We start from the raw sequence: 14109 nt of genomic DNA, 5'->3' as shown, positions 1-14109 counted from the left end.
GTTCCATAAGCCCATAGAGCATCATCCAATTTCTTGGACCAGTCTTTTCTAGATGAGCTCACAGTCCTTTCAAGAATGGCTTTGATTTGCTTGTTTAAACTTCAACCTGGCCACTGGTTTGGGGGTGGTATGGACTTGCTATATTATGCTTAGACCCCATACTTCTTAAGAGGTCCCTCCAAAGTCTTGTTCACAAAATGGCTTCCACCATCACTTATAACCACTCTAGGGACTCCAGACCTTGGGAAAATGGTGGTCTTGAACAGCTTAACCACCACTTTAGAGTCATTTATTGGACTTGCTATAGCCTCCACCCATTTGGAGACATAATCCACTGCAACCAAGATGTATTGATTACCATGAGAAGAGAAAAAGGGTCCCATGTAATCAATCCCCCAACAGTCAAAGACTTCTACTTTAACAATTGGGTTTTGTGGCATCTCATGCCTCTTAGAGATGTTTCCAGCCCTTTGACAAGCATCACACCTCATAACAACAGCTTGAGCATCTTTAAACATGGTTGGCCACCAGAAACCTGACTTAAGAACCTTAGCCACTGTCTTGAAAGCAGCATGATGACCTCCATAAGCTGATCCATGAAACTCTAGCAAAACCCCTTTGACTTCTTGCTCAGCCAAGCATCTTCTGTAAAGGTTGTCTTTGTTGAGCACATACAGATATGGCTCATCCGAAAAGAACCTTTTCATGTCCTTGAAAAACTTTTTTCTCTGGTAGTTGCTCATTTCTAGGGGCTCCACACCACGAGAGAGATAGTTCACAATGTCTGCAAACCATGGCAAACCACCTTCTTTGATAGACTTGATCTCTTCTAAGTCATTCAAAGCCTTCACTGCCATGAGTTGTTCTTCAGGTATATAATCATTAAGAGGACATCAGCTTCCATTCTTAGTCTAGAAAGGTGATCAGCTACTCCATTTTCTATGCATTTCTTGTATTTGATCTCCATATCAAATTCCTGGAGCAGCAATACCCATCTCAAAAGCCTTGGTTTGGCATCCTTCTTTGTCATCAAGTACCTCAAAGCTGCATGATCAGTATACACCACCACTTTAGACTCCACTAGATAGGATCTAAATTTGTGAAAGGCATACACAATAGCCAACATTTCCTTCTCAATGGTAGTATATTTCTCCTGAGCTGTGTCCAAGGTCATGCTAGCATAGTAGATGATATGAAGCTTCTTATCCTTCTTTTGTCCCAGCACATCACCAACTGCAAAGTCTGATGCATCACTCATGATCTCAAAGGGCAAGCTCCAATCTGGTGCTTGAACAATAGGAGCACTTATCAAAGCTTGTTTGATATTCTCAAAAGCTTCATGACATTTTTGATCAAAGAGGAACTTCACATCTTTGCATGGAGGCCTTGTCAAGGGTCTTGCTATCTTTGAAAAGTCCTTTATGAACCTTCTATAGAACCCAGCATGTCCCAAAAAGCTTCTAACTCTTTTCACTGAATTTTGAGCCCCCAAGTTAACCATGACATCCACCTTGGCCTTGTCAACCTCTATCCCAGCCTCAGATACCTTGTGCCCCAATACAATGCCTTCTTGCACCATGAAATGACACTTCTCCCAATTTAGCACCAAACTTGTCTCCTCACATCTCCTTAGCACCTGAGACAGATTAGACAAAGAAGAAGAGAAAGAGGGTCCATAGACTGAAAAATCATCCATGAACACCTCAACTTTTTCCTCTATAAGGTCAGAGAAAATCGACACCATACACCTATGAAAGGTGGCAGGCGCATTAAACAGACCAAAGGGCATTCTTCTGTAAGGATAGGTGCCATAAGGGCAGGTGAATATAGTTTTATCTTGGTCTCTAGGGTCATAAGAGCAGGTGAATGTTGTTTTCAAAAACTCTGAGTATCCATCTAGAAAACAATAATAAGGATGATTGGCAAGCCTCTCTAGCATTTGATCAATGAAAGGAAGAGGAAAATGATCCTTCCTAGATGTTGCATTCAACTTCCTATAATCAATGCACATTTGTTGGCCTGTCACTGTTCTTGTGGGTATGAGTTCATCTTTCTCAATCCTGACAACTTTTATGCCACCTTTTTTAGGAACAATGTGTACTGGAGAAACCCATCTTGAGTCAGAAATAGGAAAGATTATTCCTGCCTCAAGGAGTTTGAGGATCTCTCTCTTAACAACATCTTTGAGATTTGGGTTTAATCTCGTTTGATGTTCTATAGAGGTCATTGATTCCTCTTCCAGATGTATCCTACGGGTACATAAGTCAGGTGAGATCCCTCTAATATCATGTAGAGAATAGCCTATAGCTCTCCTAAACTTTCTCAGTTCATTCAACAAGGCATTCTCTTCATAAACTAACAGGCTATCATGGTAAGACGAATTAGAGCCAAGAAATGCATACCTGGGCCCTTTTGGGAGTGGCTTAAGCCCAAAAAATGGAGCTTTGTTTTCATCCTAGTCCTGATCCAAGCTGGTTTGGTCAGCTCCTGATCCATTGCTGTCGCTTCCTTGCCCTTTTTCAGGACCCATTTCCCTTTGTAGCCTCACTTTTTCCTTGACAGCTGAGCCTACACCGGGTTCCACATCGAGTTGATGCACCCTGGTGTTAACTCCTTCTTCCTTTGTCTCTCAAAAGATATCCCACACCAGGCTTGAGACATCAGATGTTCTGGCCGGTGCTGTTCTTGGTGTCTTTTCTCCTGATTTTACACCTAGTTGTACACCTGGAAGATGCAGTCTAGAGTTAAAATGGTCTAGGCTTATCTGAACGTCAAGCATATTCACCGGGCAAGCTTCCTCCGATGTTGATCCTGGTGTAGGCTTCTCCTTGTAAAAACTCTTTATACCGAGGTCCTTCTTGCCGGTGTTGAGCCCGGTGTAAATCCCACTCGGACTTGTGGCTGTAGAAACAATTGGCACCGGACAAGAAATGGCCGGTGTGCACCTCGGTGTCGTCTTATTCCTTTGATGATCATTCACACCGAGTTCCACATCAGGATGATGCAATCTGGTGTTAACAATCTCTTGACACTTAGGTGTTTTTGAACCTCCAAGACCATCTTCTAGACCTTTGTAGTTTAACTCCATGAAAGAAACATTGCTTCCCTCTGGCTTGTGAGCATCAAGAAGCTTCATAAACCCCAAGGTCTCATCTTCTAGATAACCATGCTCACCATGTTCCTTTGTAAACGCAATTTGGAGAGGGTCTTCAAGGTTTAACTCTTCCAAAAGCTCATCAGCAAGCTCATCCATGGCTTCTATGTACAAGACTTGACCCTCTATTGTAGGCTTCGTCATCATCTCATTCATGTCAAATGTAAGAGATTCTGATCCAAGTTGCAGCTCAATCTTGCCTCCTCTGACATCAATTATGGCTCCTGCCGTAGCAAGGAATGGTCTACCCAAAATGAGAGGATCAACAGGCTCTTCATCCATTTCAAGCACAATGAAGTCTGTTGGGTTTTCAAAATCACCTATCTTCACAGGAAGATCTTCTAGGAGTCCAGTGGGGAGCCTAATTGATCTGTCAGAAAGTACTAGAGATATCCTTGCAGGCTTGTAGACTGTGAACCCCAACTTCTTTGCAATAGAGAAAGGCATTAAGCTCACTGAAGCTCCTAAGTCACATAAGCAGCTTGCAAACTTCAAAGGAACAATAGTACATGGCAGTGTAAAACTCCCTAGATCAGATATCTTCTTAGGGATTGTCCTCCTCTGAATTATTGCACTACACTCATGACTTCAGACCACCATTCCTTGTAGTTCTCTTGACTTTTTCAAAATAACATCCTTTAGAAACTTCCCAAGTTGTGGAACCATAAGGAAAGCTTCTATTATAGGTATGGTGAACTGAGTCTTCTCTAATTGCTTTTCAAAGACAGCTCTAGCCTTATCTAGGAGTTGCTTCTTGAACCTTCCTGGAAATGGAAGTTTGGTTTCTCAGGCACCATCTCCTTTGCCACACCTTTGCCACACCTTTGCCTTTGTCTTTCTCTTCATCATCTAGTTCACTCCCTTGAGGCACCTCCCCACCAAATTTCTCATTGTCTTCAATGAGCACTTGTCGTTGTTGTTCTCTCTCAGGTAACTCCTTGCCACTTCTTAGGGTAATGATTGATAACACCGGATTTTGACCATTTTTATGGATTGTTTTAATATCTTATGCAGGTGTTTTAACTCTGTTTTCAATGTTTTTTAAGTGATTTCTATGTTTTAGAGTTTTAAAAGAATTTTCAGGAAACTTGGCCTAAAGATGTGCAATTTGGAACAAATGAGCAATTTTGGATAAATGCAGACCGTTAGAAGTATGGTACTCGATGGAGACTTTCTCACCGTCTGATTATCCCCAAAATTTGAGACAACATAGAGGAGACAACCAGATTTCTAATGCAATTGATTTGGAGACAATCCAACGGTTAGATCTTCAGATATTCCCGATGCACTAAAGACAGAAAATGTAGTCTCGAAAGAGAGCATAGGCCGCGACCGCGGCCATACCATGATTCCCCGCGGTCAGGACCACCGCGACCGCGGCCAGACAACGTTGACGTCCAAAAGTGACCTAATTCAAGCCCAAGTCCAGCCCACTACTCATTCTTCAAACCCTAGACGTTTCCAACAATTTAGAAGGCTATATATACTCGTTTTAGGTCATTCTAATGACCAAGTCGTGGAGAGAGAGCAGAGAAGAGCTGCATACCTCATAGTTGCCGTCTTCGGGAGAAGAGGGAGTCGCCGAAGGAGCCATCATCGATCTCCATCTTCATCCTCGTTCTTCGTTCTTTACCTTTCTCTTATTTAATTTCCAGCAAACTACAATACTTCTGTGATGTTTTTATACACTATGATTGAGTAATTCCCTTGTTGGGTTTTAAGGGATTTTTCAAAGGGATTTGTGGATTGATTTCTGGTTTGTTAGATTAGGGTTTATCTTTAGAGTTCTTCATCTAAATTTTCGTTTCGTTTATGTGGCTTGGATCGATCATCTAGCTACTGCGATTAGGTTGATTTACTCATCGAAAGTATTGTTGAATCGATTAACCCTATTTAGATGAACAAATTCTCTTAGACGGTGTGAGTCGATCTAAAGCGTTTTTTGAAATTATCAAACTAATTTGTCTAGATACTTAGAGAACTGAATGGGAGTTTAGTAAATCTGAGTGAATTGATTTGTGATTAATACTACGTGAGTAGGTTAGTCTGGGTTTGATTTCAGGAACACATCTATAGAAAACTCTATGTTTGATTCTCTTGTTAGTTAGTCTATGATTCCCGGCGAATTCCCTAACGCCCAACCCCTTCCCGTATTGATTTGATCTTATTGTTTACTTGTTTTTAAGTTTATTATTTGCTATTTTCGTTACTGTTCACAATCACCAATCAAACACCCATATTTTCATCTCAGCTCAGTTCTCATCTCAAGTAAACTCGTATTGCAGTTACTTGGTCTTCAGTGGATCGACCCCTAAGTCCTACAACGTACATCTGTGCGCTTGCAGAAAACTAGGGTTAAAACCTGAGCACATCAAGTTTTTGGCGCCGTTGCCGGGGACCTTTAACGATGCCTACGAGTTTCAGGTCAGAATCGAGTCTAAAGTACATTCTCTTGTTCATTTTTGACAAAAAAAAATCTATTTATTATTTTAGGGTTTTGAAAAAAAAAATCTATTTATACATATATAGAAATTAATATAAAAAAACGGAAAAATATAAATTTATATATATAACTAAAAAAAAATTATTATTATATATAAAAAAAATTATATATAAATCTATATATTAACATCAAAAAAATTTTTACAATTAAATATATATTAAATTTCAAAAAAAATAAAAAAAAACAAAAAAAACAAAAAAAACAAAAAAAATAAATATATATATATACATAAATTAAATAATTAATTAATTTAAAAAAAAATACTTCTTGCAAGGTTTAGATAGGCTTAGAGATAACCACCATGTTAAAAAAACACTTCTTAAAAAAAAAAAAACACACACACACACACACACACACTCACACAAAAATTAGAGATGGGCGATAACAATAGACACTTGCAAGGTTTAGATAGGCTTAGAGATAACCACCACGTCCAGCAAAACGTTGAAGAGCACGTTAGGTTTCAAAACGCTTCTTGCTTAACTCTAACAGATTATAACAATCTGTATGCTTTCTATGAGAACCGTTCTCCCATTAGTCTACAACCCATCAACGTAGACTATGAGATAAGTCTAAAGCTAATAAAAAATTGGTCAAGCAGAACTGGTTCCATGGCAATGCATCGGAGAATCCTATGGACCATCTTGAAGATTTTGAAGAAATCTGCAGCACCAAACAATCGATCGGAGTCCCTGCAGATTACATAAAGTGCAAGTTGTTTCCATTTTCACTTTGTGATAAGGTGCGTGCTTGGTTCAAGTCTTTGTCTCCTGGTTGACTCGAATCATGGGATGAATGCAATGCTGCCTTCCTTAACCATTTCTACACCACCTCTAGATCAAACTTCTTTAGAGACAATATTTATATGTTCCAACAAAAAGGAGGCGAACCTTTTCATGAAGCTTGGGATCGTTATAAAGGCTACATTAGGGAATGTCCTCATCACGGTTTTAAAGAGACATGTATCTTGAATACCTTCTACGAAGGTCTTGAAGGGACATCTAAGGCTCCTCTAAATGTAGTAAGCGATGGAAACTTCATGACAAGGACTGTGGAAGAAGCTTACATCTTGATTGATAATCTTGCTACAAGCCGCAGAAACAATTGTCCTGATCAAGGAAGAACATCACGTTCTACTTCCCATGATCATAAGGAGATTGAAGAACTTAAAGCCATGGTGAAATTATTTCTCCAAAATCAGCAGCGTTCTGTTAATGTCTGCGAAGCAATTAATGCAGCTGAGATTAATCATCAACCTGGAGCACAAGATCACGCCCATATGAATCTCCAATCTGCTCCAAAATCATCTCCAACCTCTGAAGACAACAAGCTCGAGCATATGGTGCAACCACTTCTTATGAAGCTGCAAAGATTAGCAGACGATGTAGATATAAGAGTGGACTGCTTATACTCTGACCTTAATGGTAAATTTGAAGCTCTTTCCACTCATGTTGATAGCATGGACGTGCAGCTATCGCAAATCATAGATAGTTCAAAAAGCACCGAAGCTATGGAGAGACGAATCGCTGAGGTACATGAAGAAATCGCCCAAGACATCCGCAACCTTGAGCTTAAGTTAGACAACATGAATGATCTTGGGTACAAGTTAGACATCATGAATGATCACCTCAACAAGAACAATGAGGAGTCATTTCAGAAGTTTACTAACCTCTCAACTCATGTCAAGATGCTCGAAAAACAAATCGGACAAATTGGAGAAAATGTGAAGAGACAAGATGGTCACCTTCCGGGAAAAACCATAGACAATCCAATGTGGCGTTGCAATGTCATAAACACAGATGATGAGAGAGAAGTCACGCCTATTCCTAGCAATCAGGACACTGAAGTTGAATCTCCAGCATGTCCTGAAGAGTATGATGCAATAGGAAAAGTTCCACACCAAACGAAGCTTCATAAGATAAATGATTTAGTGAAGTTTGTCTTCCCCTGCATAATTAAAGGTATGGAATTTTCTGACTCTTTATGTGACACAGGAGAAAATGTGAATGTCATGTCCAAAGCAGTTGCAAACGAGCTGGGGATGTGTAATATCAAACCTCCTCACGGTTCTGTTAAGTTTGGAGATAATTCAAGCACAATTCCATACGGTTTCATAACGGATTCATGGTGCAAGTAGAAGGGTGTCTTGTTCCTGTTGATTTTCACATTCTTGAGATGGAAAATGACTCTCCCAGGGCGTTAATATTTGGAAGTTCATTCCTGGCAACAGTGGGGGCAGTTGTTGATTATCCCAACCGAAGAGTTTGTTTTTCTAAAGTCAAAAAGAGAATCTTCTATCCTGCAGTCTGTAGTGGTGGAAGCTCTTACTGTATAACCATCTACAAGGAAGAGAAGTTAATTCTAGACCCTGGAGATAACAAGGGAAGGTGCCAACACGTTTCTATACAAGCCCCGTTAGTCGAGCCTAAGGGAGTTGTCGAGTCGAGAAAATCAAAGCACAAAGCAATGAAGTCTAAGCGCAAATCAAAGAAATCTAAGGGCAAAGCTACTTCACCTGGTGCAAGCTCGACATCGACCTCTCAAGACCCTATTGGAGACGTGGAGAAATATGGTAATGCTAAAGTAATCACCCCAGAGACACGTCCAGCCCCGCCTCCAAAAGCAAAACCTTCTGAGCTTCCTTGGTTTATGCATATCGCGAATTACCTAGCAGCAGAGGTCGAACCGCCACGATTCTTCGGCTACAACAAAAAGAAGTTCTTGCGTGATATAAAAAGGTACTTTTGGGATGAACCATATCTTTATAAGCAGTGTGCAGATAACTTGTTTTGCAGGTGCATCTCTGAAGAAGAAGTTCCAGAAATCCTTTTTCATTGTCACGGATCTAACTATGCTGGACACGTTGCTACTGATAAGACTGTAGCGAAGGTTTTACAAGCTGGTTATTGGTGGCGTACCATGTTTAAGGACGCCCATAATTCGTATCTAAGTGTGATGCTTGCCAAAGACAAGGGAACATCAGCAAACGAAATTAGATGCCACAAAACTTCATTCAAGAAGTCGAAGTTTTTGATGTTTGGGGAATTGACTTTATGGGTCCTTTTCCTTCGTCTTTTGGAAACAAGTACATCCTTGTTGCTGTTGACTACGTGGCTAAGTGGTTGGAAGCCATATCCAGCCCCAAAAATGACGCAAAAGTAGTAATGAAGATGTTCAAGTCGATCATATTTCCAAGATTTGGTGTTCCGCGACTCGTCATCAGTGATGGTGGTTCTCACTTCATCAACAAAGTGTTTGAGAATCTCTTCAAGAAAAATGGAGTGAAACATAAGGTAACTACACCTTATCACCCACAGACGAGTGGCCAAGTGGAGGTATCAAACAGAGAACTCAAAAGAATTTTGGAAAAGACAATAGGACCAACAAGAAAAGATTGGTCAGCAAAGCTTGATGATGCTCTTTGGGCATATAGAACTGCGTTCAAAACCCCATTGGGTACTACACCTTTTCACCTTGTTTATGGTAAGGCTTGTCATCTTCCATGGGAGTTAGAGCTCAGGGCAGAATGGGCCATAAGAAAGCTGAATTACGACATCCAGACAGCATGTGCAAAACGTTTGATTCAGCCAAATGAGTTAGACGAGATTTGCCATAATGCCTATGAGAATTCTAAGATCTATAAGGAGAAGACGAAGGAGTTTTATGACAGGAAAATAGTTCATAAGACGTTCTCACCTAATGACCAGGTTCTACTTTAGATCACGATGGTCTGGACCTTTCAAAATCAAAGAAGTTTTACCCTATGGTGCTGTGGTTCTATGGAACCGACAAGGAGGCGATTTCACTGTCAATGGACAACGTCTTAAGCCATATCTTGCAGATATTCAAGAAGAAAATGAGGATCAAATCTCCTTAGGAGATGCGCCTAATGCCTAAAAGACGACCAAGTCAAGCTAACGACTTAAAACAAGCGCTTAGTGGGAGGCAACCCACTCGGTATTTTACTTATTTCCCTTTGATCTTTATTTTCTATTTTGTTGCATTTTTTTTGTTTCATTTAATTTAAGGTTTTTACAAAGAAGAACGAATAAAAGACGAGCAGAAATCATAAACCAGAAAACAACAATCATTCCGGCCCTGTTGAAACTTCGACATGTGCTGCCATCATTCCAACTGCGACTCATTCTTCCCGCAAGGTAAGTACATCTAAACACAAAGTTTCTACTTCCTTATCCATCCTTTCTTAGATTTCATCACACTGAGGACAGTGTGAAATAAGTCTGGGGGAGGATGTTCATCCGTTACTAACGAAATTTGATTTGTTTTGAGTTTGTTTTGGACATAAAAAATTATTCAAAAAGTTTTCAACAAATTTTCAAAATGTTTTCAAACCAGGAACATAAATAAACAATACTATGATGATTTAGACCAGTGTGCTTCTACGCTGTTTCCTGTTTTTTGCTCTTTCTGTGATTTAGGCCTAGATTAGGCGGTACCTAGAGTACTTACACTACGAACTCCCACCAGAGGACTTATATTCATGGAGATTCTTTCTAACAGGATATACTAGCTCATTTTATTTGGACTTAATCTTGACTTAACTTTCTCATTAAAGCATTAGATCAGGGAAACGAATCATACATTCAGGACTCTTTTATCCTTTTACCACTCTTTGTTGATCCTGAATGGCTAGTTCATCTTTATCTAGTTCCCCACCGAACCTAACCTCTTTCAAACCACATGCATTCCTGTTTTTCATTGTCCTATATGTAGATATGTGCAAAAACGTCGGAGAGAAAGAGGATCAACGCGGTTTTCAGTCACTAAAGACAGAGACTCGTGATTTCATTGGAATGATTCAACAAAAGGAGAAAACTCAGTTTGCTTTGGAAAAACTTCAAAATCTTGATACATTTTCGTCCTTTAGACTCTCTCTCTATAAAAGGTGTTTCCTCTTCCCAAAAAAAAAAAAAAAAAAAAAAAAAACCAAAAAAGAGAAGAAAAAAAAAAAAAAAGAAAGGAAAGAAAATAAAAACCTTAGAGAGTCCAAAAAGAACGAATTTTATACTTGAGGCAAGATAGAGTTCGATTATATGGAGTTTTGGAGATCATCCATCTGATTCCTAAAAAATATCTAAGTCTGGGGGAGTAGCTGTTTACAACAATGGAGGAAGATTATGCCACATCATTTGGCAAAGGAGAAGTGACTGAAAATCTGCGGTCATCAACAGGTCCTTCTCTCTCTTGCGGTTTTGCATAATATCTTGCATCCTCCAGTTCTTCAGGTAACCCGAAACACTTTAACTCCACCACTTAAATAACCCTTGATTACCAAACGTCGTCTACCCTGAATTATGTCTTTAATGAGAATTCACTATGCACTTAATGAATGTAAAGAGCTGGTTTACTGGAAGTTAGATCTAAGTGTGTAGATTTTTGCATGATGGATCAACGGACTAGTTATGTTTGTATTTTGGTGAGAATTTTCTATACTAGATCCAGATAGATGTTTTACGATAGGTTATGGTTTAGAAGGACCGTCACTGAGATATAGTTTAGTTCCTGCGAGTTTTTAAAGATTCTTTCCTACCTTGATCTATGTTTTGTTTGAGGACAAACAAAGGTTTAAGTCTGGGGGAGTTGATAACACCGGATTTTGACCATTTTTCTGGATCGTTTTAATATCTTATGCAGGTGTTTTAACTCTGTTTTCAATGGTTTTTAAGTGATTTCTATGTTTTAGAGTTTTAAAAGACTTTTCAGGAAACTTGGCCTAAAGATGTGCAATTTGAAACAAATGAGCAATTTTGGATAAATGCAGACCGTTAGAAGTATGGTACTCGATGGAGACTTTCTCACCTTCTGAGCATCCCCAAAATTTGAGGCAACATAGAGGAGACAACCAGATTTCTAATGCAATTGGTTTGGAGACAATCCAACGGTTAGATCTTCAGATATTCCCGATGCACTAAAGACAGAAAATGTAGTCTCGAAAGAGAGCATAGGCCGCGACCGCGGCCATACTATGATTCCCCGCGGTCAGGACCACCGCGACCGCGGCCAGACAACGTTGACGTCCAAAAGTGACCTAATTCAAGCCCAAGTCCAGCCCACTACTCATTCTTTAAACCCTAGACGTTTCCAACAATTTAGAAGGCTATATATACTCGTTTTAGGTCATTCTAATGACCAAGTCGTGGAGAGAGAGCAGAGAAGAGCCGCATACCTCGGAGTTGCCGTCTTCGGGAGAAGAGGGAGTCGCCGAAGGATCCATCATCGATCTCCATCTTTATCCTCGTTCTTCGTTCTTTACATTTCTCTTATTTAATTTCCAGCAAACTACAATACTTCTGTGATGTTTTTATACACTATGATTGAGTAATTCCCTTGTTGGGTTTTAAGGGATTTTTCAAAGGGATTCATGGATTGATTTCTGGTTTGTTAGATTAGGGTTTATCTTTATAGTTCTTCATCTAAATTTGCGTTTCATTTATGTGGCTTGGATCGATCAACTAGCTACTGCGATTAGGTTGATTTACTCATCGAAAGTGTTGTTGAATCGATTAACCCTATTTAGATGAACAAATTATATTAGACGGTGTGAGTCGATCTAAAGCGTTTTGTGAAATTATCAAACTAATTTGTCTAGATACTTAGAGAACTGAATGGGAGTTTAGTAAATCTGAGTGAATTGATTTGTGATTAATACTACGTGAGTAGGTTAGTCTGGGTTTGATTTCAGGAACACATCTATAGAAAACTCTATGTTTGATTCTCTTGTTAGCTAGTCTATGATTCCCGGCGAATTCTCTAACGCCCAACACCTTCTCGTATTGATTTGATCTTATTGTTTACTTGTTTTTAAGTTTATTATTTGATATTTTCGTCACTGTTCACAATCACCAATCAAACACCCATATTTTCATCTTAGCTCAGTTCTCATCTCAAGTAAACTCGTATTGCAGTTACTTGGTCTTCAGTGGATCGACCCCTAAGTACTACAACGTACATCTGTGCCCTTGCAGAAAACTAGGGTTAAAACCTGAGCACACCAATGATATGGGTATACTCCTTTGGGTTTGGTTCAGGCTTCCCAAGAAGTGTTCTTTGTTGTCTACAGGAAGAAGCTTGATTCTTCTTAAGCTCTTTGATCTCATGTTGCATGGCCTCATACTTGGAACCCAAACCAGTAAAACCATGTTCAACCCTCTGTTGACCTTGAAGCAACTGTTGTAGAACCCCACTCAAATCTGAACCAATCTGCTGCTGAACCGGCTGCTGCTGTCCCATTTGCTGTTGTCCAAAATCTGGTGGATACTTTGAACCGGGGGTTGACTAGTGAAACTGCTTCCCTGATTCTGTTGAGGCTGGTGTGCATATTGTTGTGGTTGCTGCACAAACTGCTGCTTGTTTTGAAAGTTCCATTGAAACTGGTTCTTGGGAACAAAGCTCTGATTCTGGACTTGTTGAGGAGGATACATTTAGTCTCCAGGGTTGGCTACATTGGGGTTTCTATAGCTGAGGTTCTGATTGTAGTTGTTGAACCTGTTGAACTTGTTCTGGTTCCCAATGTAGTGGAGTTTCTCCTGAGTCAAGCCATCTTCATTGACATTTTCAAAACATTTGGCCTGGTCATCAAACTCGCCAACATAGTGTAGTGGCTTCTGAGTAGCCACTAAGACCTTATCAAGCTTGCTCTGAAGCTCCTTAATGTCTTTCCTCATCCTCTGCTCCTCACTAGAGCCTTCTCCTCTTTTGGCTCTGTTATAATCTTCTCCATATGTGTCATTACTCATAGACAAGTTCTCTACCAGCTCCAGTGCTGCATTATTTTCTTTGGCAAGGAAGTTGCCATTAGAAGCTGTATCCAACTGATTCCTGAACTTTGGGAGAGCTCCTCTGTATAAAGTTCTGAGTAAAGAAGCCTCAAAAAAACCATGATGAGGGCATTGGTTTGTATAGCTCCTAAATCTTTCCCATGCTTCCCCAAAGCTCTCATTGTTGTGTTGGGTAAAGCTTGAGATTTTATTCCTCAACTTGGCTGTTCTAGATGTGGAGAATAACTTAGAGAGGAAGGCTAGTTTACACTGCTCCCATGTTTGGATTGAACCTCTTCGTAAGTTCTTTTCCCAATGATGAGCTTTGTCTCCCAAGCTGAAAGGGAATAGTCTTAACTTGAAGCTATCCTCTGAGACCCCATTAATCTTTGTCAGATCACAGACTCTGTCAAATTTATCTAGGTGCTCAAGTGGATTCTCCATAGGCAACCCATGAAATTTTTAATTCTGCACCATATTCAGAAGTGATGCCTTTACCTCAAAATTGTTGTTTTGGACTGGTGGAGCTTGGATTCCTGCTCTGTATTGATGGGAATTAGCCCTGTCATTCTCTCCAACAAAGACAGGTGGTGGCTCTTGACGCCTGGGAGGTTGTGGGTAGGGCTGATTGACCTGATGCCCTTGCTGGTTTACTTGAGCTTGATGCTTTTGTT

The 14109-nt window shown here is 39.9% G+C and overlaps 2 non-coding genes across 2 annotated transcripts; one reads left to right on the top strand and one right to left on the bottom strand.

Annotated features, from left to right (window-relative positions):
• Window positions 1-6497: 6497 nt before the first annotated feature.
• LOC112086075 lies at window positions 6498-6608 on the bottom strand. Its single transcript, XR_002899299.1, has one exon. It is a non-coding gene; the product is annotated as a small nucleolar RNA R71 (small nucleolar RNA).
• A 6942-nt stretch (window positions 6609-13550) lies between these two features.
• On the top strand, window positions 13551-13657 carry LOC112086053. Its single transcript, XR_002899277.1, has one exon. It is a non-coding gene; the product is annotated as a small nucleolar RNA R71 (small nucleolar RNA).
• The last annotated feature ends 452 nt before the right edge of the window (window positions 13658-14109 follow it).

Source organism: Eutrema salsugineum, unplaced genomic scaffold (assembly GCF_000478725.1).
Source record: "Eutrema salsugineum unplaced genomic scaffold, Eutsalg1_0 scaffold_24, whole genome shotgun sequence".
Classification (NCBI taxonomy): domain Eukaryota; kingdom Viridiplantae; phylum Streptophyta; class Magnoliopsida; order Brassicales; family Brassicaceae; genus Eutrema; species Eutrema salsugineum.
Note: the sequence above shows the minus strand (reverse complement) of the source record. Positions and strands in the feature narration are given on the sequence as shown.